The following is a 24,068-nucleotide window of genomic DNA, read 5'->3' on the forward strand; positions in this document are numbered from 1 at the left end:
TAAATTCTTGTTAGTCTGATCACCTAGTTAGGGTTTTATCATTCCAGTTAATCAGTTAATAGAATCTGTAATTGTTCTTGTCAACTGGTAAAATTAACAAGTATCAGATTGGTTCTGTTTTGGCATTTAACTCTGGTATAAACTGTAAAAATCATATCTTTACACTTCTGAGCTTGTGAGAAGTATTGGGTATTGCTGGGAATTTTACAAAGAACTTAATCCAATTTTACTGCTTCAATTAAGAGCTTGTTTAATTGAACAGTAAAAAGTTAGGGTTAATTCAAAGAGCTTGTTTTGATTAACTAGTTTAGGTAAAAGAGATTATTCTAGAGCTTGTTAGTTTTTCTCAGTACCAGCTTAGATAGAATGCATCTGTAACAACGTAAATTTTCAAAACAATTTTTCATTTTTAAATCATACTTTCATTCACATGATAATCACAAAACATAATGTGTCACTGTGTCATAACAAAAACATGTCCCAGAATCTCAATAACATAAACTCCATAAGTGTGTACGGATCATGCCGACGCCTTCCCACGGTCCTCGCTAGTACCTGAAACACATATCATAACAACTGTAAGCATAAATGCTTAGTGAGTTACCCAAAATACCACATGCCACACATACGCCTTTCCAGGCCACAACTCTGTAGGATCTTCCGATCCATGTGTCTCAGGGGACTCCCGTCCCAACTCCCGGTAGACCTTCCGGTCCTACCCGTATCGACCTTCCGGTCCGTAACCTCTTGACCTTCCGATCCATATCATACATAAACATACATAGCACATACATATCACATAACTGCATATAGCACATACATCATAGCATACAAGACCTTCCGGTCACACATAAGTACCCTTCCAGGTACAGTATAGTGAGAAGACTCACCTCGTATGATGTCTAGTAACTCACGTGCTCGATATCCCTGAATCTCGAAACAACGACCTAGCCCCGCCTAATCACATAAAGTAATTATTTCAAATCATTAACGGCTCTCAAGGCTAGACTAATCCCTTCCTATGTCCTCTCAGAAGGTTAAAAGACCATTTTACCCGTCAATAGTCCCAAAAGTCCAATTGTTGACCAAACCCTAAAAGTCAACAAAAGTCAACTCTCCGGGTTACGCTGCGCGTACCAAGCCTGTACGCTGAGCGTACCCGGCGACCTCACAGAAACGGGGAACGCGACCCCCTACGCCGCGCGTACTGGGATTACGCCCAACGTAACTCCCAGTTTCAGACTCCTTAGCTCTTGAGGTCTTAAACAGTTAAGACCCACGTCCAACTTTTAGATCTGACCATTCTAAGCCTCTTAATCCATAAAGTTGGTGACTTTAAGCCTTTGCATGGCTGGACAAGTCACTAACACCCATAACATTCCATTACCCAACTCTAGAAAGCTCATAATATAAGCATGACCTCATATCAACGACCAAGATGGAAACTTTATGGATCTATAACACAAATATCACTGAAATGGGACAGATCTAGGTCCATGGAGTCCTTTATGCTCATAAAGTCTCCACCTTTGGGACTTTAACCCTAGAAATGGTCCATAAAGCACAAATCAAAAATAACAAGGAAAGCTTTGAGCTTTATACCTCCAAGTGAAGCTCCTCCCTCTGTAGAACTCAGATCCAAGCTTGTACTCCAACTTCTAGCCTCCACAAGAACCTCTTCTTCTTCTTTACTAACACACAAAGGCACTTTCTTGCTCAAGACCACACACACACTAGCTTTAGAACGATAAAGTTGCTCTTCTAGGGTTTCTCTCTGAGGGATGGTGGCCGGGGACAAGACCATCTCATTCCTTTTATAGCCCTCAAGCCACAATTAGGGTTTTGCACCTGGGCCAACTACGCCCAGCGTAACCCTGGGTACGCCCAGCGTACCTAGGCGAGTCCGCGTCCAAAATAAGCGTATGAGTATGCGCAGCGTACTCTTGAGTACGCCCAGCGTACTCATTTGCTATAATTTCCACTCAAGGGCTAATCTTGACAACTTGACAAAAGAGAAGGGTTAAATAGTTGTACCTGAATTTCGGGATGTTACAATTCTCCCCCACTAGAAACAGACTTCGCCCTCGAAGTCTCATGCTGAAAACAACTCCGGATGCTGCTCCCGCATCTCTGACTCTGTCTCCCAGGTCAGCTCAGACCCCCTCCGATGTTGTCACTGAACCTGAACCAGGGGCACCTCCTTGTTCCTCAGAACCTTGATCTTTCGATCCACAATCGTGATTGGCCTCTCAGCATAATTCAGGCTCGCATCCACCTGAATGTCCTCCAGCGGCACCACTGCCGACTCGTCGGCTATACACTTCCTCAACTGAGACATATGGAAGGTATCATGAATCTGGCTCAACTCCGCAGGTAGCTCCAACCGATATGCTACCTTGCCCACCCTCGCGGTCACCATGAACGGACCGATGTACCGGGGCCCCAGCTTGCCCCTCTTCCTGAATCGGATCACTCCTTTCCAAGGGGACACTTTCAGGAGTACGAAGTCCCCCACCTGGAACTCCAGCTCGGATCGTCGCCGATCCGCATAACTCTTCTGACGACTCTGAGCCGTCAGTAACCTCTGTCTAACCTGCTGTATCTGCTCTGTCGTCTGAAGCACTATTTCAGTGCTACCCATCATGCGCTGCCCTACCTCTCCCCAGCAAATGGGAGTCCGACGCCTCCTCCTATACAACAATTCGAAGGGAGGCATGCCAATACTAGAATGGTGGCTGCAACTTGCCATGCGGACGCTGGTGCTGGGCCTTAACCCTGCGACAGGTCAAGCACCTCTCAACAAACCACGCGACATCCCTCTTCATACAGGGCCACCAATAATCTTTCTTCAGGTCCAAATACATCTTCGTGGCCCCGGGATGGATCAAGAACCTCGATCTATGCGCCTCCTCCATCAGAATGGTACGTGCCCCGCCTGCATACGGCACCCAAATTCGGCCCTGAAAGGTCATCAGCCCTCGATTACCCGTCACGAACTCGGACACCTGCCCGATCACCCGCTCCCTCTTACAGTTCTCTGGTATCACGACCTCTGCCTGGGCCTCCCGAATGGTGTCCAACACCGGGGTCATCACTGTCAACCTCATACAAGTGCCTCGAATCGGGGCACTCTCCGCCCTACGGCTCAGCGCATCGGCTACCACATTAGCTTTGCCCGGGTGGTACAGGATCTCACAATCATAATCCTTTACCACATCCAACCATCTTCTCTGACGCATGTTCAGATTGGGCTGATCCATCAGATACTTCAAACTCTTATGGTCCGTATAAATGGTACACCGAACCCCATACAAATAGTGACGCCAAATCTTGAGGGCGAACACCACTGCCCCCAACTCCAGATCGTGGGTGGGATACCTCGTCTCATGAGGCTTCAGCTGCCTCGATGCATACGCTATTACATGCCCTCTCTGCATAAGCACCGCACCCAACCCCGATCGATGCGTCACAATACACCACAAAATCCTCAATCCCTTCTGGGAGGGCTAACACAGGGGCTTCGCATAATCTCTGGCGAAGTGTCTCAAACGAGGTCTGCTGCTCCGGACCCCATGAAAAAGCAACACCCTTCCGGGTCAACCTGGTGAGAGGCACGACAATCTTGGAGAAATCCCTGATAAATCTCCAATAGTAGCCGGCCAGTCCTAGAAAACTCCTGATCTCGGTGGGAGATCTCGGCACCTCCCAACTCATAACCGCCTCAATCTTGGCCGGATCGACCAAAATCCCCTCCTGGTTGACGAGATGTCCCAAGAACTGGACCTCCCGTAACCAGAACTCGCACTTGGAGAATTTGGCATAAAGCCTCTCCGTCCTCAATACCCCGAGAATCTCTCTCAGATGCTCCTTGTGCTGCTCTCTAGATCTCGAATACACTACTATATCGTCGATGAACACGATCACCGAACGATCCAACATCGGTCTACACACCCTCTTCATGAGATCCATGAACGCTGCTGGTGCATTGGTGAGCCCGAAAGGCATCACCACAAACTCGTAATGCCCATAACGAGTCCTGAACGCCGTCTTCTGGATATCCTCATCACGCACTCTCATCTGATGATATCCAGACCTCAGATCAATCTTGGAGAACCAAGACGCTCCCTGCAACTGATCGAACAAATCGTCGATCCTCGGTAATGGATAACGGTTCTTGACCGTCAGCTTGTTCAACTCCCGGTAATCAATACACATCCGGTGTGAACCATCCTTTTTCTTGACAAAAAGGATCGGCGCTCCCCATGGCGAGCTACTCGGTCGAATAAACCCCTTCCCCAGCAGCTCCTGAAGCTGCGAGGATAACTCCTGCATCTCTGGCGGCGCAAGGCGATAAGGTGCCTTGGCGATAGGTGTTGCCCCCGGAACCAAATCAATGTGGAACTCTACCTGCCTCTCGGGAGGCACCCCCGGCAACTCCTTGGGAAAAACATCCGGGAACTCGCGCACTATCGGAACGTCATCCACCGAACTCGGCCTCCCAGCGGCCTCTCGTGTGTCCAACACATAGGCTACAAAACCACTGCAGCCTTGCTGTAAACTCTGTCTCGCTCTGGCAGCTGAACAGAACACTGACCCACATCGGGTACCCTCGCCGTACACCGTAAGTACTCCCCCACTAGGGTCTCGTATTGTCACCAACTGTCGCTCGCAGTCTATCACAGCCCCAAATCGGCTCAACCAATCCATGCCCACTATGACACAGACGTCCCCCATCGCTATCGGGACCAAATCTATCGGGAACTCAACACCGAAGATCTCGAGTACACATCCTCGCATCACCTCCGTAGCATACACCGCTCGCTCGTCAGCTATGGAAACTCGCAGAGGTCGACTCAACGCCTCTCGCCTGCTACTGATGTGCCGACTAAACGCTATCGACACAAACGATCGACTCGCACCCGAGTCAAATAACACTAAGGCAAGTACAGAACTCACAAGAAAAGTACCTACACATATCATCATATAAGCACAATATCTCAACGTAACATAAATAAATAAGGAATACATACCAGCCACAAAATCGGCCGCTGCGCGGACCTCCTCCGCTGTCAACTGGAAAGCTCTCCCACGAGTCTTCGGTGCCTCGGCCTTCACTGGCCGAACCTCGGTAACCCTAGCAGCAGGGGCAGATCCCTGTGATGATCCCTGATGTAACTGCGGGCACTCGGCCTTCCGATGGCCAGTCTGGTTGCAATGAAAGCAAACCATAAATCCCTTGGGGCAATCCTTGGCGATATGCCCCTCCTTGCCACATTTGTAGCAAGCACCCGATCGACAGACCCCATCATGCCCCTTGCCGCACTTTCCGCAAGTGCGGCCCTTCTGGCCTCCAGATCTCGTATCAGCGGACTTGGCCCGCTTGGCTGCCAGCTGAGACTGTGCCGGCCGCCGATCTTTCCTCTGACACTCGGCCTCCTCCCTGGCCTGAGTCTCCAACTCAATCTCCCTCTTCCGGGCATTTGCCTGAAGCTCAGCAAATGCCCGGTAAGTCGAGTTCGACACGAACTCCTATATATCCCTCCTCAAAACGCCCAAATACCGGCTCATACGTGCCTGCTCAGTAGACACCTGCTCAGGGCAGAACACCGCCCTCTCATGAAACTTCCTCGTAACCACAGTAACCGAATCAGTACCCTGCTTGAGGGTCAAGAACTCCTATACCAACCGTTCCCTCTCCACCGGGGGAACACACTCGTCTCTGAACATAGTGGTGAACCTCTCCCAGGTCACCGCTGAAATCTCTGCAAGAGTGAAGCTCGTCGTCACGAACTTCCACCAGTCCTTCGCTCCCAAGCGAAGCTGGTTCAATGCGAACCGTACCCTCAGATGCTCCGGACATGAACACGTGTAGAAGCATCCCTCGATATCAGCAATCCATCTCATCGCAGCAATCGGATCCTGCGTCCCATCAAACTCTGGTGGCTTCGTGTTGCTGAACTCTCGAAGCAACAACGAGTCACCTCCCTGAGGTCTGGCAGCAGCCACAGCTGCAGTAGCTGCAGCAGCAGCAGCCTCAGTCACCGCGGCGTACCGCTCATCGAAAGTCTCAATCAGTGTGGTCTTGATAGACCCAAACATCTCCGGAATCTCGACCCTGACCGCCGCCGCCACCTCATCGTGGATCATCTGACAAAGCTCCTCGTCACTCACGCTGCTCGACTCAGGTATGTGGCGTGTCCCAACCATGATGTCTCTAAAATACAACATAAGAATATCAGAGACTCGCTCGAGCATACTCGCACTCGATAACTCAACCCTACTTGTTCCTTGGTACCCAATGGATTCTTACTTAGAGTGCGCACTGCTCCGGTGTCTTCAGTAGTACGGGCCCTATACTACCGTCCACACCTCATCAATATTCACCCTAAGTCCTCCTCCATGGATCCCAAATCACAAGTACTCTATATCTCACTGGCATAGGCTACCCTTCGGTAGACCTCTCATCAGCTCCTCACAGCTACCTACTCGCTCTCAAGCATCACATAGCAGCAAAATCCTTCCTAGGCTAAGGCATCACAAAATCAGGCCACTCTAGTCCTAATATGAATACCTAGCCAACTCTAGCATGCATATCATATCATAACATGTCTCATAACACATAATGTAAGGGTATTTTAGGAAATCACCGTTCGGGCGCTGGCTGATCGTACACACTGCTTCCTTCTGCCTTTCTCAAAATCTTTTACTCTTTTAGAAAAATTGTTTATTTTATGAAAAACTTCCTTAATTCCTCAGTTTAAGTTCAGATTCATCCGAAGATGCACCCGAATCCCTCAAACCAAGGCTCTGATACCAACTTGTAACAACGTAAATTTTCAAAACAATTTTTCATTTTTAAATCATACTTTCATTCACATGATAATCACAAAACATAATGTGTCACTGTGTCATAACAAAAACATGTCCCAGAATCTCAATAACATAAACTCCATAAGTGTGTACGGATCATGCCGGCGCCTTCCCACGGTCCTCGCTAGTACCTGAAACACATATCATAACAACTGTAAGCATAAATGCTTAGTGAGTTCCCCAAAATACCACATGCCACACATACGCCTTTCTGGGCCACAACTCTGTAGGATCTTCCGATCCATGTGTCTCAGGGGACTCCCGTCCCAACTCCCGGTAGACCTTCCGGTCCTACCCGTATCGACCTTCCGGTCCGTAACCTCTTGACCTTCCGGTCCATATCATACATAATCATACATAGCACATACATATCACATAACTGCATATAGCACATACATCATAGCATACAAGACCTTCCGGTCACACATAAGTACCCTTCCAGGTACAGTATAGTGAGAAGACTCACCTCGTATGATGTCTAGTAACTCACGTGCTCGATATCCCTGAATCTCGAAACAACGACCTAGCCCCGCCTAATCACATAAAGTAATTATTTCAAATCATTAACGGCTCTCAAGGCTAGACTAATCCCTTCCTATGTCCTCTCAGAAGGTTAAAAGACCATTTTACCCCTCAATGGTCCCCAAAGTCCAATTGTTGACCAAACCCTAAAAGTCAACAAAAGTCAACTCTCCGGGTTACGCTGCGCGTACCAAGCCTGTATGCTGGGGGTACCCGGCGACCTCACAGAAACGGGGAACGCGACCCCCTACGCCGCGCGTACTGGGATTACGCCCAGCGTAACTCCCAGTTTCAGACTCCTTAGCTCTTGAGGTCTTAAACAGTTAAGACCCACGTCCAACTTTTAGATCTGACCATTTCTAAGCCTCTTAATCCATAAAGTTGGTGACTTTAAGCCTTTGCATGGCTGGACAAGTCACTAACACCCATAACATTCCATTACCCAACTCTAGAAAGCTCATAATACAAGCATGACCTCATATCAACGACCAAGATGGAAACTTTATGGATCTATAACACAAATATCACTGAAATGGGACAGATCTAGGTCCATGGAGTCCTTTATGCTCATAAAGTCTCCACCTTTGGGACTTTAACCCTAGAAATGGTCCATAAAGCACAAATCAAAAATAACAAGGAAAGCTTTGAGCTTTATACCTCCAAGTGAAGCTCCTCCCTCTGTAGAACTCAGATCCAAGCTTGTACTCCAACTTCTAGCCTCCACAAGAACCTCCTCTTCTTCTTTACTAACACACAAAGGCACTTTCTTGCTCAAGAACACACACACTAGCTTTAGAACGATAAAGTTGTTCTTCTAGGGTTTCTCTCTGAGGGATGGTGGCCGGGGACAAGACCATCTCATTCCTTTTATAGCCCTCAAGCCACAATTAGGGTTTTGCACCTGGGCCAACTACGCCCAGCGTAACCCTGGGTACGCCCAGCGTACCTAGGCGAGTCCGCGTCCAAAATAAGCGCATGAGTACGCGTAGCGTACTCTTGAGTACGCCCAGCGTACTCATTTGCTACAATTTCCACTCAAGGGCTAATCTTGACAACTTGACAAAAGAGAAGGGTTAAATAGTTGTACCTGAATTTCGGGATGTTACAGCATCTCAAATAATCAGATCTGGGATAGTTGCATGATTAGCAAAATCACAGCAGAACTGAAATCGTTTTTAATATTAATTTTCATTTAATTTAATAACACTGTATTTTTAGTTTTTAGTTTAATCAAAAATCCCCTTTTATAATTTCTGTTTTGACTAGAATGTGTTTGATGCAAAAAGGCATTGAGTTTTAGGTTGTGTACCTGAGAATTCGACCATGCTTTCCTGTGTTATATTTTTAGTGCAACCAGCAGCGATAATTTACTTGTTTAATACACGCGCGACAGCGTGTTAACAACCACCACTAGCCCCACTATCACCGCCACCCACCATCGTCACTGCACCACTGCCACCAACCCCACCACCACTACCACCACCGCCAAAATTTTACTAGTTTTATAACTTATATAATGTATCTTTACATATAATGTAACATCCCAAAAATTACCGAGAGATTTTTCATTTTTAAAATAGATTAACCAATTAAACATTTGCTTCAAAAACCACTAAGTAACATTTGTTTGATTGAAACCATACATTATCAGAGTTAAATTTGTAAAACCGTGGAAACGAACATCTTCGATGCGTGTGTACAGTCTCGTCGTGTTCTTCTCACGAACGACCTACAAAATGTTTAATCCACAACTGTAAGCATAAATCTAAGTGAGTTCCCCAGTATAGCACAAATTCCACCATACATACAATGCATCCACATAAAGTCCTCGGCTCTAGCGTCGACCTATCAACATACATATCGGTACATAACGTGTGAATGATGTGGTCTTCTACAGTTTTATAATCACTCATTTTTGCAGTCCTCCTGCAGTCTTAATTGTTATGGTCCTCCCATAGTCTCACGTGCGGTTGCCATGGTCCTCCCATGGTCTTTCTACCATGGTCCTCCTATGGTCTTTCATACAAGTGTCATGGTCCTCCAATGGTCTTTCATACAAATGTCATGGTCCTCCCATAGTCTTTCATGTAATTGTCAGGGGCCAAATACTGGTCTTTCATACAATACATAAAGTCATATATAGTCATAAATCAGATAGACAGTCGAACAGATGACTCACCCGAGAGCGAACAATCAGACAAGAACATCTCAATCAAGCATTAGACCAAGAGTTCTTAGGTTATCCAACTTAAACAACCTAAGATATCATTACCACGTAATCATGTAACATAAGCACATAACATATACTAGTATATTACATACCCTTAGCAACTAGCCTTCCCTAGTTACCATGTTATTGACCACGTATCAATTAAGTCCTTCGTTGGTCAAACATACATAATCCTTATAATTGGCCTTCCCCAGTTACCCTAACCAAACATAACTCCTAATAGTATCATACGATCAACAATCAAGACCCTACCGGTCTAACATACCATGACAACAGGTGTCCTACACTTCACATACATAAGAAGGAATTAGCATAATCATCTAGCATACTTGTACTCTAATAGTAACACTATTCTACCATGCAAATGATATATAATGGGATATGTAGCATAGTAAGAAGACTCACCTGAACCAAAGAAACGGAAAAGTACATCAACACTTTCATCCCTTGCATTGATCAATCTCGTGAATCGAAGAGATGAATCCTCAATCAATAACTCAAATCCTCCAAGTTTGAACCAAGGTCAAACTCGTCAAAAGTCGACAGTCAACAGTCAACCAAGTCAACAGCCACCATGATGTGGAGACCTCTTGGCTATGTCGTGGGCATGTCCAGACAAAACAATCGACATGTAGGAGACCACCACGTCGTGGCAGGCTCTTGGCCACGTCGTGGTTTCTGGTCAAAATCCAAAATCTTCATTAATCACTTAATCCTTATAGATCTAAGTCCAAAACTTCAGATCTAGTTCTTCTTGTTGACTTAATGGATAAAGTTTCCAAATTTATCCATTAAGACATTACCATGAAGTAAGATCTTAAACCCTAAGTCCAAAATGGCATTAATCCTTCACAAAACATGCATGGCTCCAAGGACAAGATCAAGCTACCAACTTTCCAACAAGGAAAGGTCCAGAAGACAATCCATAGTGCTTAAAAGGGGCTAGAGTCATCTCAACTCCAAGCACACCACCAAAAAGGGACCAAAAGCATAAAAATGGACCATAAGCTAGATTTAATAAACTAGAAGTAATGGTTGAAGCTTTATACTCACAACGGTCCAGAAATGAAGTCACTTTGCTAGATACTTGATCTATTCACCAAAACACTTTGCAAGCAACTTGATCTTCAAGCTCCACACCAAAACATGAGAAATGAGCCTTCAAGTGGTCAAGAACACCTGAAGAACACTCAATGGGGCTAGGGTTTCAATATAGGAGGTTGAAGGCTGAAGAAAATGACCTAACCCTAAAGTTAAGGTCCTTAAATATGAGAGAAACCCTAAAAACATAGGCTTGGGCTGCATCAGCCACCACGTCATGGCAACCCACTTACCACATCGCGGTGCTCATCAGTATTACGCGATTCATAAAATACATGCCACGCCATGGTCATCCATGCACCACATTGTGGCATAGAGTTTTTCTCAAAAAAAAAACACCTTTGATCCCATTAAGTCTTCAGCTGGTCCATTCTGGAAATAGGTGTTACATATAAGTTAGAAAACAAGGTAAAATTAAGCAAAATAGACAAAAAAAAAAAAAGGGGGGGGGGGGTGGGGGTTATTCTGTCATTTTACATGGATTCCAATTCCATTTCCTACGAACCAAACATAATCTAGAATTGATTCCAATTCCATTTCCTGCCAACCAAACAAGATATGGAATTGGATTCAAATTCCTGACAGATTCTTTTTCCAATTCCAATTGCAATTTCTTCATAAACATTTTGCGAACCAAACAACACCCTAAAGATTTGTGAGAACTCGAGAACTCCTAATTCACTCATTATTTTTCAAAATCGAAAACACCCTTGGACTCTTAGACCAACAACTAAGACAAATCCATGGTCCAAAAAAAGATTTGACAGACTTTTTTGGAAATGTGTATGTATGCACAATCAGCATTTATATGGACTACGGACGCATGATTCTCCGTAGTAATATTTATAATCAACAGTCATATGAACTACGGACGTACGACTATCCGTAGTAATATTGATAATCAACAGTTATATTGATTCCAGACGCAGTCCATATAACTGTTGATTATCAATATTACTACATATAATCATACGTCTATAGTCCATATAACGGTTGATTATGCATACATGCACATTTAAAAAATCGTCAAATATTTTTTAGCGTAGATATGGCTTAGACGTACCATTTGGAGAAGATTAATGGTCTTGGTTTTGAAAAAGTATAAGCGGATTAGGAGTACTCAAGTTCTCACACTAACTCACCTATATATATATATATATATATATATATATATATATATATATATATATATATATATATATATATATATATATATATATATATATATATATATATCAGTTTAGGATCATTTATATATAACAAATCGTGTGTGATTGTATAACACAGTTTAGGCCTTTAGATCTAGAGAATGAATGGATGTGATATTAATGGCAATTAGGTAAATAAATGCATAAACATATATCACTAATTTGGTGGCCGATTTAAATTCATTAAATTTCAAAAAAAATTCTATTTTTCTCAATTTTGTCATTGGCATGGAAAGAAAAAAATCAAAGGTTAGGCTCTAAAAAACGGACGCGTGGTAAAGTAGAGTGGTAGAAAAGTGTCATGTGGCATGGTTAGGAGTTTTTTATTAGAAGAGAGAAGAGATGGTCACCCGTTCCTTCCTCGGTCACAACTCTATCTTCTCTAATTTCTCCTATACATTTTGGAAAAAAAATCAATGATTCAAATTTTAAAATACACAAAATCAAGAATGATTTATCTTCATTGATCTTCAATCCAAGCTTAATAAATCACGATGTAAATCAGCAACCATCTCCTTATTATCTTTGTTTTCGTCTTCAATACGCCCCTACTCCCCTGCTTCACCCATCGATTTACTTTTTCCCCGTCTCTATGAAAACCCTTGAAATTTGACTAAACCACCACCTTACCTCCACTGCTAGACCCTGAATTTTCGGTTTTGAGCTGAGCTTACATCGTAACAGAGACACTGTCACGTCGTGAGAACAGAGTTTTCGAAAAAGTTTGGTTCGATTCAACTCATGTACTTTCAATGTTAGACAACAATATAGCTCTAATACCACTGATGGAATTTTTAGGTTACAACAATATGCACAATGCGGAAAAATACTTAATAATTAAGAATGGCACATGCAACCGAAAAGGATCTATGTCTCAACACTTTGAAGGCAACATACTTTGAATAACAAAAACTATCATGAACCGTAGAAAATTCAAAAATAAGGAATTACAGTTACATACCTTATATTTCTTATAGCAAACAAATCACTTCAATCCTTCCTTTGTAGAACTTGAGAAGCTAGCACCAAAAGCTTAGTGCCTCTAATGATTTATACGAAAACCCTAGCAACTAGAAGACAAGATGAGAGAGGATGAGAGAGGGATAATTTTGGCTATCCTTTTAGTAGATGGAGTGGAGGAAAATGGGAGCCTAAAGTTCCTATTTATAGCTTCTTAAGGAACCCTAGAAACCCTAATTTGAATATAATAATAATATTTCAAATTAGGTAATTATCCTAGTCCCTTAGTTATCAAAAGGAACATTCCAGAAATCCTAATACGGCATGCCAAAATTGGCTCCCTATGGAGGGTTCTAGAATCCTTCTCTTGTTCAACTTTGAACAATCACATCTTAAGTCCTTGCACCTTTAATTAGTTCTAACTAACCTAGAATTAAATCCAAATTAATTCTGATTAATTCTTAATTAATTATTACTATTTCCAATTAATATATTAATCACATAATATGTTAAAAAATCATTTCTAATTAATGTATTATTCAAATAATAAACTAAAAAATTATCCTCCCTCTCCAAATGTTATTCTATTTAGTTATTAGCTATGAGGGCAACCCAAAAAGGATTTTGCTTCTAATTACAAGTATATACCAATTTAGTTATGAGCTTAGATGCCTTAATCAAACCATCTCCCACTTGGATAAGTCTATAACTAGAATTGCAATTATAATCTTGAACTAAACAACAAAATGTGCTTCCCAAGCCACTGTCGAACTCTGATTCAAATCAAACGTTTGCCCTAAGATAAGTGATCAACTATTCCTTCGTTCTACAATATATCCTATGGACACGACACATGGAATTCAATCAATCTCATTGTCCAGAATTCGGTTTCTTGATTTCCCGATTTGTGATGACGTCATTAGACTACTAATTGAACACATCAATTTAGTCATGGTTGGGCCCAACACTATAATGTCAACACCAAATCACCGAGGGGGCCAAATATATTGCTTTTCCTATTAGGGAAAACAGAACGAATAAACTTTGACTACATAACTGTAACCTTTACTCACCAAATCATACATGATACTATGTTTTATAACATCATGTTACTGATGCGTTTTCGCAACACCAATGCACAACCAACTTGTAAATTACAACTTATGCATCTCCGTTTGAAGAATAGAAGATATTATCGTATTAGAATTACTCGTGATTAAATCCATGAAGTAATATCTAAGTGTGGGTTTATCCAATACTCAAAATCTCTATTTTCTAATACTCATGAATATTGCAGCAATCTTATGCTATGCCCAATCTCTATGGACAATCTACAATCGATTCATGACAGTCTTAAATCACTACTTACTTCCAAAAGTATGAACGACTATGGAGCTTCGAATAATCAAATTACTCAGGAAGTAAAATATGCAAAGCGAAACACAATAATAAATAATTGAAGAAGACAGTATCAATACTCATAAATAATTTTCTATTATTCAGGCACCAAAATTAATTACATTTATTTTGTTACAAAGTTTCAAACTATCAATTAACTACTAAAATTGATATCATCTCTTAAGCCAATGCTCCTAGCATGCTGGTTGTGCTTGACCCTGCTCAGAGCCTTCGTCAAAGGATTTGCAGGATTATCTTCTGATGATACTCGTTTCACCAGGAGATTCCCTTATTCAACCCTATGTCTGATGTATTGGTACTTTTTGTCGATATGCTTAGATCTCCCATAATCCTTTGTTTCTTTAGTCAAAGTAATTGTGCCTTCATAATCATAGAAGAGTTCCATTGGCTCTTGAATGGTCGGGATTACTCTGAGATCTCTGATGAAATTCTTCAACCAAGCCGCTTCTTGCGATGCCTCACTCGATGCGATGTATTATGATTATGTAACGCCTGGTTCCCAGGTAAATTCTTTTAAAGTTTAAATATATTAATTTTTACATGTTAGGCCATTACATTGGGCGCAACCAAGAATTACGCAGGGCGTAACTCATTAATTGGATGTGAGGTTTCTCTTGCTTACGTTGGGCGTACCTAGAGTACGTTGGGCGTACTCGTGGCGAAGCAAACCCTAATTTTAGGTTCTTGGACTATCATTAAATACCTTAACCCCTTAGAAACTCTTCTTATCATTAGCCACCACCCTCTCTTGCAGCCCCCACAAAACCCTAGTTCCATTTGTGAGAATCTCAAGCTTTTGTGTGATTTTTGGTGTGTTATATTGAAGAATGAGAACTTAAAAGGTGTGCTTCGAGTCCATAACTTGTAGATCAATCCTCTACTCATCTTCATCATCTTCCAGAAAGTATAAAGTCTCAACTTTTATGATTCTTTTGCATAGATATAGATTATCTAGGGTTTTGGCATGTTTTAATCCCAAGGGTTGACTCTTGTGAGTAAAAGGTACTCCAGAGTTTAGGTTGGCATTTCTTGAGGTTTCTAAGGTCTTTATTGCATAAAAATCAAATCTTTTTGGGTATTTTTCAACCATGCATGAGTTATTGGCCAATTAATAAAGTTAAGAAGTTAGGGTTTGGTATTGGGCTCTATTAAGCCATGCAAAAGCTTAAAGTTGTCAACTTTTTCAGTTAAGATATTCCCAAGAGATAGATCTGTGAATTGGACGTTTAGACTTTAGGTATTAAGTGCTTAATATGGATTTTGGCATCAGGGGAGTATGTTGGGCGTACCCTCTAGGTACGCACGGCATAACATGTTAAGTCCCCGACTCCCCTTTTCTGTTAATTCTAGTATTGGGCGTAATGGGGTGGTACGCTTGGCGTACTCACCAGAAGGTCATTTAGGCCATTATTAGGCCTTGGGTCATATTGGGTTTTGGGCCATAGTTAGTTGGGCCAAGTATGAGAAAAGGTAAAATGGTATTTTACCCTTAGTATGATAGATTATGATTTTGACCTTTTATTATGGGTTATTACCCTAATTAATAATTAGGGTTGGTTTGGATGTGATCAGTGTGAGGAGTCGTTGTAGCAGTTGTTCGAGTGTGTGATATTTTCTTATCATCGGATTAAGGTGAGTCTCTTCAATGTACTCGTGGGTCGAAGGAACCAATGTCGACCCACTGGATTATGTTTGTAGGATGCTAGTTGTCTGTGTGATACTTGCATGTTTTGTATGTTGGGCAGGGCCCATTATGTAAGTTAAGGTGAGACCGTTATACTCATTGGGCGGGGCCCGTTGCTTGTATGGTATGCGGTATTTTGGGGAACACACTAAGCCTTGTGCTTAAGGTTTATGTTTAAATGTTTTTCTGGTACTTTCAGTTCAAAGGGAAGGGCCCAGCCTGATCGCAGTGCATCCACCCGTGTCTAGCATTTTACGATTTTGGGATTGTACTCTAATAAACTATTTTTTATCTTGACAAACTTTGAAGAATTGAAATTAATTATTGATGATTTTGGTTGTTTTAAAAACAAAAATCACTACTAGAAAAACAGCCTTTTGCGACGCGCAATGCGTGTCGTAAAACACTCAGACGACGCGCAAATGTGTGTCAAGGAAGGCCCTGTCATAACGAGAGACGACACGCTTTTGCGCGTCGTCTATAGACGACGCGCATTTACGACGCGCAGTTACGACACGCATTTACGACGCTCATTTACGACACGCAATGCGTATCAAGGAAGGCCCTGTCATAAAGGAAGACGACACGCATTTGCGTGTCGTAACCTTACGACGCTCGTTTAGGACACGCATTGCGTATCATTAAAGCCCTTGTCATAAATGAAGATGACACGCATTTGCATGTCATAAACTTCAACAACCATTTACGATATGCATTTACGACGCGTCTTTACGATACTCATTTACGCATAATACAAAAATACGAAAACAAATATATACCAAAACAATCAATTTCATCCAATAACATCATGACAAAAAATTGTAATATATTGGTATTAAAGGGATCTGATTGTACATTGTCATTAAGAGGTTTTCCCTAACTATATAACTTAATACTACATTGCTATTAAGGAACACCTTCTTGTTTCTACTTCTTGTTGTTATGCTTCTATTTCCACATGATACCTGTTTTCATCATCAACACATTAGTATTCCGAAAAGGCTTCAAGCATCATCAATCTATGTTATAAAATATTAAAATTTAATGCACATGTGGTAACATACCTTTTTCCAAGAATCCAAGCTTCAATACAGCCCATACCTGTATAAAATATTAAAATTTAATACACATGTAGAATATAAAAGTCAATATGAAAGAGTGAAATAGTGCTACTTTCCCAAAAAAAAAACAACTCTTTCTATTCTATTATATTATACTGCTTCAGTTAACTTAATATAAACCAAAAAGAATTAAATACAAAATATGAAAGTGAGAGTGAACAAGGGGACATACTTACTTTTAATAAAACACGATCCATCCATTCTCAATCGTATGTCTTCACAATAATCAAAAGCCCTTGGAATATTTTCAAGCCTGATTGCCTTAAGGCTGTCAACTCCAATTATATAAGACATTATACACTTCCTAGTACCTGGACAAACCATCAATGTATTTTCAAGAATTTGCACTGATACAACAACCTGTTAAAAAAGAAGTTTATTTTATAGAGCATAAATAAACTCTGCATTTTTTTTGGTGACAATACTAAAAAGCTAAAAAGTCATATAAATAAGTTATTTATTAAAATGTTTGGAGACAAAATATTTTTGAATGCGTGTATAGTTAATACTAATGCAAAAATCTCTTAGCTCAACATATTTGATAAAGTTGGAATTTCTCCAAGATCAAAACAATAGATTTAATTGATGTGGTGAAAACATCAAAGGCTTCAGAAAGAGCAATTCCAGATAATATGCATGCAACTGGAGCAAGCACAAGCATTAGTCGTACATGTCATGTCATTAGAGATAAACTTTTAAGATGACAGGAAATTATGTATTTGAAAAAAGGGTAAAAATGTAAAATGACTAGAATCCTTACCATGACACTGGAAAAATATACCGACATTACTATGTAAAGGATGACAAAGGAACTTGCATCAGAGAGAGGTGAAAAGCATGCCTGCAACATTGTCACAAATAACAAGGGGTAAATTTGGAATAGGTAAGAGACACTAATAGGAATTGAGATGAACTTACAATAATTCCAGCAGGAACCAAGAATGCTAATACATTTAGATCCATAAAGTAAGATGGCCCAGTAGGTGGTTGATGTTCACTGACACTTGCAATAATTGGTATGTATTTGCTTGCATACGTTCTAACACAATACAAAAAGGAATGTCACATGTCACATAGTTGTTAAACAAGAGACATGAAACTCACGGATCAAGAAGACTTAGACTTCTTCCACTCCATCCCTTTGTTGGACTAGATGCAACCACTGCTACAAGTACAGGTACTACAGCACAACATACCACCCTGAATCAATAAATAATTTATTAATTATATAACCATTTTATATAATTTCAGATTTATGTTCTCTGCTAAATACTAATATAGGTTTTCAGTCATTTAAAAAAAGCTTTCAAGAAACAGCATTTATTGAATTCTTGAAATTCTAAAACAAAATGCAAGATGGGCTTACATGCCAACTGAAATAACGAGGGTGGCAGCTACTTTAAACATCTTTGGAGAGAGGATTCCTTTAATGTAATATGCAAGAGCCACCAAATGGATGATAATGAAAACATGTAATAATGTCACAAAAACAAAGAGTTACTGATATCAATAATGTTACAAAGACCAAAAAGAAAAACAATGAGCAAGAAGGAATATCTGAAAGCAATCCTAAAACTACATAATAATCATAAGAATCTAGGTCCAGACATCAAGAAAAAGAAAAGGCAAAACAAAATAAATTGTATAAAGGTAGCATGAGGTCTTATTTTTTAATAAGTTCAATACTCATCTATTGCAACATGCTCTATGTATCTTTATTATAGTAGCATCTAAATTATCTTATATTCTTTTGTTTGTGAGGGGAATGAATTTTATGTAAATGAGACCACTCATAACTTAATTACTTCGAACTGGTTTTTGATTGTTGAATCTAAAAGCAAGCCTAAAACAACAGGCACTAATGATGCAAGTAATGTTCCCAAGACAACCTGCATAGAATAGCAAAACAATTGTTTTATAAACCAAAAGCAATTGCATGTCTTCTTTTTAGTTTTTAATTTTATATTAATATAAAACTGGACCAATCAAACACTTACAAGTGGAGCATATGCAATGTAGAGCCGAGATGAATAGCGACCAGTCACAATGCAAAGAAGCACATGCATTGGTATCAGGTTGATAATAAAGGTGTACCCTCCCCAAGAGCATACCTGAAAGATACAAGAATTTAAGGAGACAACACAAAAAATGAGAGATATAACAAGGTATAAAAGATCTACAAATCAATATGGAAAAAATATAGCATGCCTACCATGTAGAAGTATGCAATTGAGTTTAAAGTAGCATAGAAAAGGGATCATGTGTTCAATGTCTGCATATCCAGTAAAAAATCAAGGTCAGAAAATAGTTTCATCATTCAACAATGAATTTGTTAACAGTGCCATTACAGCAAAACTCCTTTTTAAGGTCCTTCAAAATCTTATTGTCACTTTTTCATCAAAATAAAATCCCTGGTCCTTCAAGATTTGATGTTTGAGCATCATAAGGCACGAGTCATATGTTCCAAAACCGATGATATTTTCTTTCGTGTACTTAAAGTCAGCTCCAAATGTGGGTTGTGATTGTCCTAACAAAACAAAATATTATTATTATTAATTTATTATACAGATAAAGATAAAGTACATAATTTATTATTGTTTCTTACCATTTCCAAGGCTCTCCATGTAGTTTCATCAACAGGGAAGAGTTGAAGTTTAAGTTTCACTGAAGACTAGATATTTTGATGAAAAATTGGCACATGGGGGGATGATACTTTGGGTTTTGGGAATAGGATCCGAACCCATGTCTCCTGAAAGCCAAGATTAAATATTAAAAATTAAAGGAAATAAAAGTGTGAGTTTATTAACTGTACAGTATCAACTAATTTATCAACATATTTGATAAAGTTGGAATTTCTCACAGGTGCGAAGCACCATCGGTAATGATTCAGAGAGATTGAATGAATTCAGAAATGAGAAAAGTTTCACTCTTTTTTCAATCTAACATGTCAGTTTCAACAACATTAACTGTAAGGGTAGAATTGTCTTTTTACTGTATCAGGGGCATACATGTAATTTTTCATTATTTAGTTGTTATGAAAATAGTTAATTAGTTGATTTCTATTTATGTAATAAGTTCTTTCAAATCAGGAAATCTGAAATGAGCAAGCTTGGACTTGAATGTTCGTGGTGGTACAGCTGTTGCCCCAGGAGCCCATAATGTCTTTAATAAATCTCCAAATGTCATTGCAATCTCACCCTGTCATCATACCCATAGGCCATAGCCATAAAAAAAAAAATCAATAATCTTCTACTTGTTTGTTTGCTGCTATAACTATTCTTGCAGAAATACAAATGAACAAAACCAATCATTTATATGGGACATTTAGGGCTAATTTCATTAATGATGACCAACACCAACTGATCTGTTATGGCGTACAAGAAGGGCAGACATCAAAACAAACAAATTACAAAACCATGTAAGTAGGGTAAATTCAATTTTATTCTTACTTTTTTCTTTCATGTATATGGCGTACAAGAAGGGCAGCACCAAATGCCCCCTTTCCAATTTGCTCAAGCACTCCGTATTGATCCATGTAGATAGCAATGCATTTCACTCTGTCATATATACACAGTTATAAAACCATGTAAGTATGCATTGTCTTAAAAACTTGTTGTGAGGTTCAATATAAAGATCAAATCGTGAAGATACTTTGAAACAACACATCCACAGTGAATAGGCTGCAATAATTTTTTTTTAAAATAATAAAATTGCTGAGCAGAAAAAATCAAGTTCTTAAAGATTTCAAGAATGTCAGATTTGAGATTAATCCCACCAACCGGGTTTGTTCAGGTGGAATATTTCACAGTATGTTACTTTATCAGGTGGAACATTCTGTTTAGCACTTCAGCCTGAATCTCCCTGCTGTCTGCTTTGAGAAAAATGTCTTGTAACACTTGTATGGCATCAATATCTTTGACTTTGCAATTGTCCTTTTCCCATCCATCATCTGGAAACCGATCAGAAGATGATTACCAACTGATGCCTTGTAACACTTGTATGGCACCAACAAGGGTCTCCAGTTTCCGGCTTGAAGTCCCTCACAGCAATTAGCAGTACTTTTATCTGCATAAACATTATACAATTCATAAGCCTGGTCAACAGTCTCTACAAATAGCCAAAAAGGTGAAAGCTGTGCACTAACCTTCTCCGAAGATGACGAACGGAACTCTTCCCAATGTCTCTTGAAGTCCAATTCCAGTTCATTTTTGTCGTTGACACGAGTCTAACCGGAAAGATTGTGAACGTGAGAGAAATCGAACCCCGAGATTTGGTTACAGATGTTTTAAACAGAGTCGCTTCACACCCACAAATTCTCGAAATTGATGACAAAAACGGAGAAATTGAAATAAAATTAGAAGAAGAAGAAGAAGAGGATTTGTTACCTTCAACCTCGTGCCCCGAGTCTCGGAACGCTTTTATTCAACTTTACAGTCGTTGACACGAGTCTAACCGGAAAGATTGTGAACGTGTGAGAAATCGAACCCCGAGATTTGGTTACAGATGTTTTAAACAGAATCGCTTCACACCCACAGATTCTCGAAATTGATGATGAAAACGGAGAAATTGAAATAAAATTAGAAGAAGAAGAAGAAGAGGATTTGTTACCTTCAACCTCGTGCCCCGAGTCTCGGAATGCTTTTATTCAACTTTACAGTCGTTGACACGAGTCTAACCGGAAAGATTGTGAACGTGAGAGAAATCGAACCCCGAGATTTGGATTCCGGTGAAGTATCGGAATGGGTTTCCGATGAATCAGACAGTGGCAACACAAACACGAACGCGTTTCCTGCGGAACAAGAAACGGGTTGTAAGCCGAACAAGAGAGTGAAAATTGGTGATGAAAATGAAAGAAAGTCACCGCAGGTTAAACGGAAGGTGGTTTCAAAGGCTAAATTGGTCCGGAAACCAATGAATCCTTTGACTTTTGTACCTGATACGTAAGGGAAACAAGAATCAAAAGGTGCTCAAAGGGGTTTTAGGGTTTCTATTAATCGAAGAGGATTTTAAGAACTTCAAAAATATGAAATTATCGATCTTCTACACATCAAATACCAATTCGGAAAAATCGCATATTAGGAAGTCAAAAATATGATTTCAGGAACTTCACAACTAAAAATCGCATATCAGGAACCCACACAATGCTTTTAGGGTTTCTTTTGATCGAAGTGGATTTCACAACATACGAAGAAGAAGGAGAGTATCAGGCGGGGTTTTTAATTTTTTGGTATTTCATTCCCCTCTTAGCAATTAAAAATTTGGAGAACGCGCGTTCATGAAAAAATTATAAAGCGACAATTCTACATGACACGCTCTTTTATGCTAGGTGCCCTCCGTGTTTTTAATTTTTTTTGTTGGACACTAATTTTAGGGCACGCATAAATGCGTGCCCTCTATCTTTCATATTTTGGAAAGCTGACATTAATTTTTAGGGCACGCACAAATGCGCGTCCTCTATCATTGTGTGTCATTGTTTGCGCGTCATTAAAGGGCTGTTTTCTAGTAATGAATTTTACTTATTATTTTTGGGATGTTATAAATTGGTATCAAAGCTTTGGTTTGAGGGATTCGAGCACACTATTGGGTGTGTCTGAACTCAAACCGAGGAACCAAGTGAAAAGAAAGAGATTTTCAAAAAGGATTTTTATAAAATGGGGTGTGATGCGCGCAATCTGCCAAGCTCAAGTAAGTGCTCCCAAAATACCCATACATGTTTGTTTGATTCAGTATGTGAATAGCATGCTAGATTAGGGTTAAGGATCTGCTCAGAATTACATGTTAAGAGAGATGCATTGTATACTTACTGTATGAGCATCTAGAACCGTATGCTAATATGAATTACATATGAGATGTTAGGATTATGTGTTAAGTAGTGATATGGTTAGAACTCAATGCTTGAATGTTGCTTGCTTTATGCTTTTAGGAACCACTGTTAATGACAGTTAACTATCAATCGAATATGATAGGTTACATGTTACAGAAATTAGATAATATTAGAAGGTTAGGTTTATCTCTATTGTGCAGCTCTTGTTTAGGTCCAACCATTGTATTGTGAGACCTTGCAGTCAAAGAATTATCTAGTACTTGTTGCATTTTAATTATATTCGTAAGGTAGTTAGCGGGTGTTAGTGGGGGTTTCTTCTGCAGCTGATGGTGGAGAGTGGCGGGAAGGGGATCCTAGGAGAACCTAGGGAGCATGTTCGCATTAGCAGATGTGTTTTTTAGCGAGAATGTAGAATGTTGGGAATTAAGGGAGTCACTTACGGGAATTAGGACGACTCTTGAGGAAAGTACGCATAGGTTTGGAAGCTAGTATTGGGCCCATACTACTAGAAGTACAAGATATGTACTTGAGTCAAGGGGAGTCACGAGGATACTAAGGGATTCATAGAGTGTAGGATTCTTTGAATGTTTTCTGATGGTTTGCATTGTTTATTTTCAATTAAGTATGGTGGTCACTCGAAGTGGTTCAGGTCCTGGTGAGGGATCGGGTTCGGGCTCTGGAGTCGGACCCTTGGATGATCAGATGGGAGAGTTCATTTCATCTGAGATTACCCGCATAATTCTGGAGCAGACTCTTGTGATCTTTGGTACGATCAAGGAGGGCATTATGGAGATTTTGGATGAGTGTATGGGCTCATTTCGTACTGAGATGGTGGCTATGGTGGGTGCACGCTCTATGACTTTTAGAGAGTTTAGTGCATGTGGGGCTCCTGAGTTCTTCAGAATGAAGTACCCCATTGCTAGCAGATGGTGGTTGGCGGACATCGGGAATGCCTTCCGGACTAACTTCTGCCTTGAGAGGTCGAAGGTCAAATTTTCATCCTGTCTTTTGAAAGACAGAGCTCGTGATTGGTAGGATGAAGTAGACTATGCTATGGGAGGCGAGGCTGTTGAGATGATGACATGGGATGATTTTTGACGAGATTCAGAGCTGAGTTTGCTCCAGTGAT

General features: G+C 40.5%; 1 long non-coding RNA gene across 1 annotated transcript; it reads right to left on the bottom strand.

Moving 5' to 3' along the window:
- Positions 1-18,981: 18,981 nt before the first annotated feature.
- On the bottom strand, positions 18,982-19,389 carry LOC145162559 (uncharacterized). Its single transcript, XR_013739176.1, has 3 exons — positions 19,328-19,389; positions 19,113-19,226; positions 18,982-19,004 (listed from the first exon to the last, which is right to left on the bottom strand). It is a non-coding gene; the product is annotated as an uncharacterized LOC145162559 (long non-coding RNA).
- Positions 19,390-24,068: the final 4,679 nt, after the last annotated feature.

This window comes from Lactuca virosa, chromosome 3, assembly GCF_052849685.1.
Source record: "Lactuca virosa cultivar CGN04683 chromosome 3, Lactuca_virosa_CGN04683_v6, whole genome shotgun sequence".
Lineage (NCBI taxonomy): Eukaryota > Viridiplantae > Streptophyta > Magnoliopsida > Asterales > Asteraceae > Lactuca > Lactuca virosa.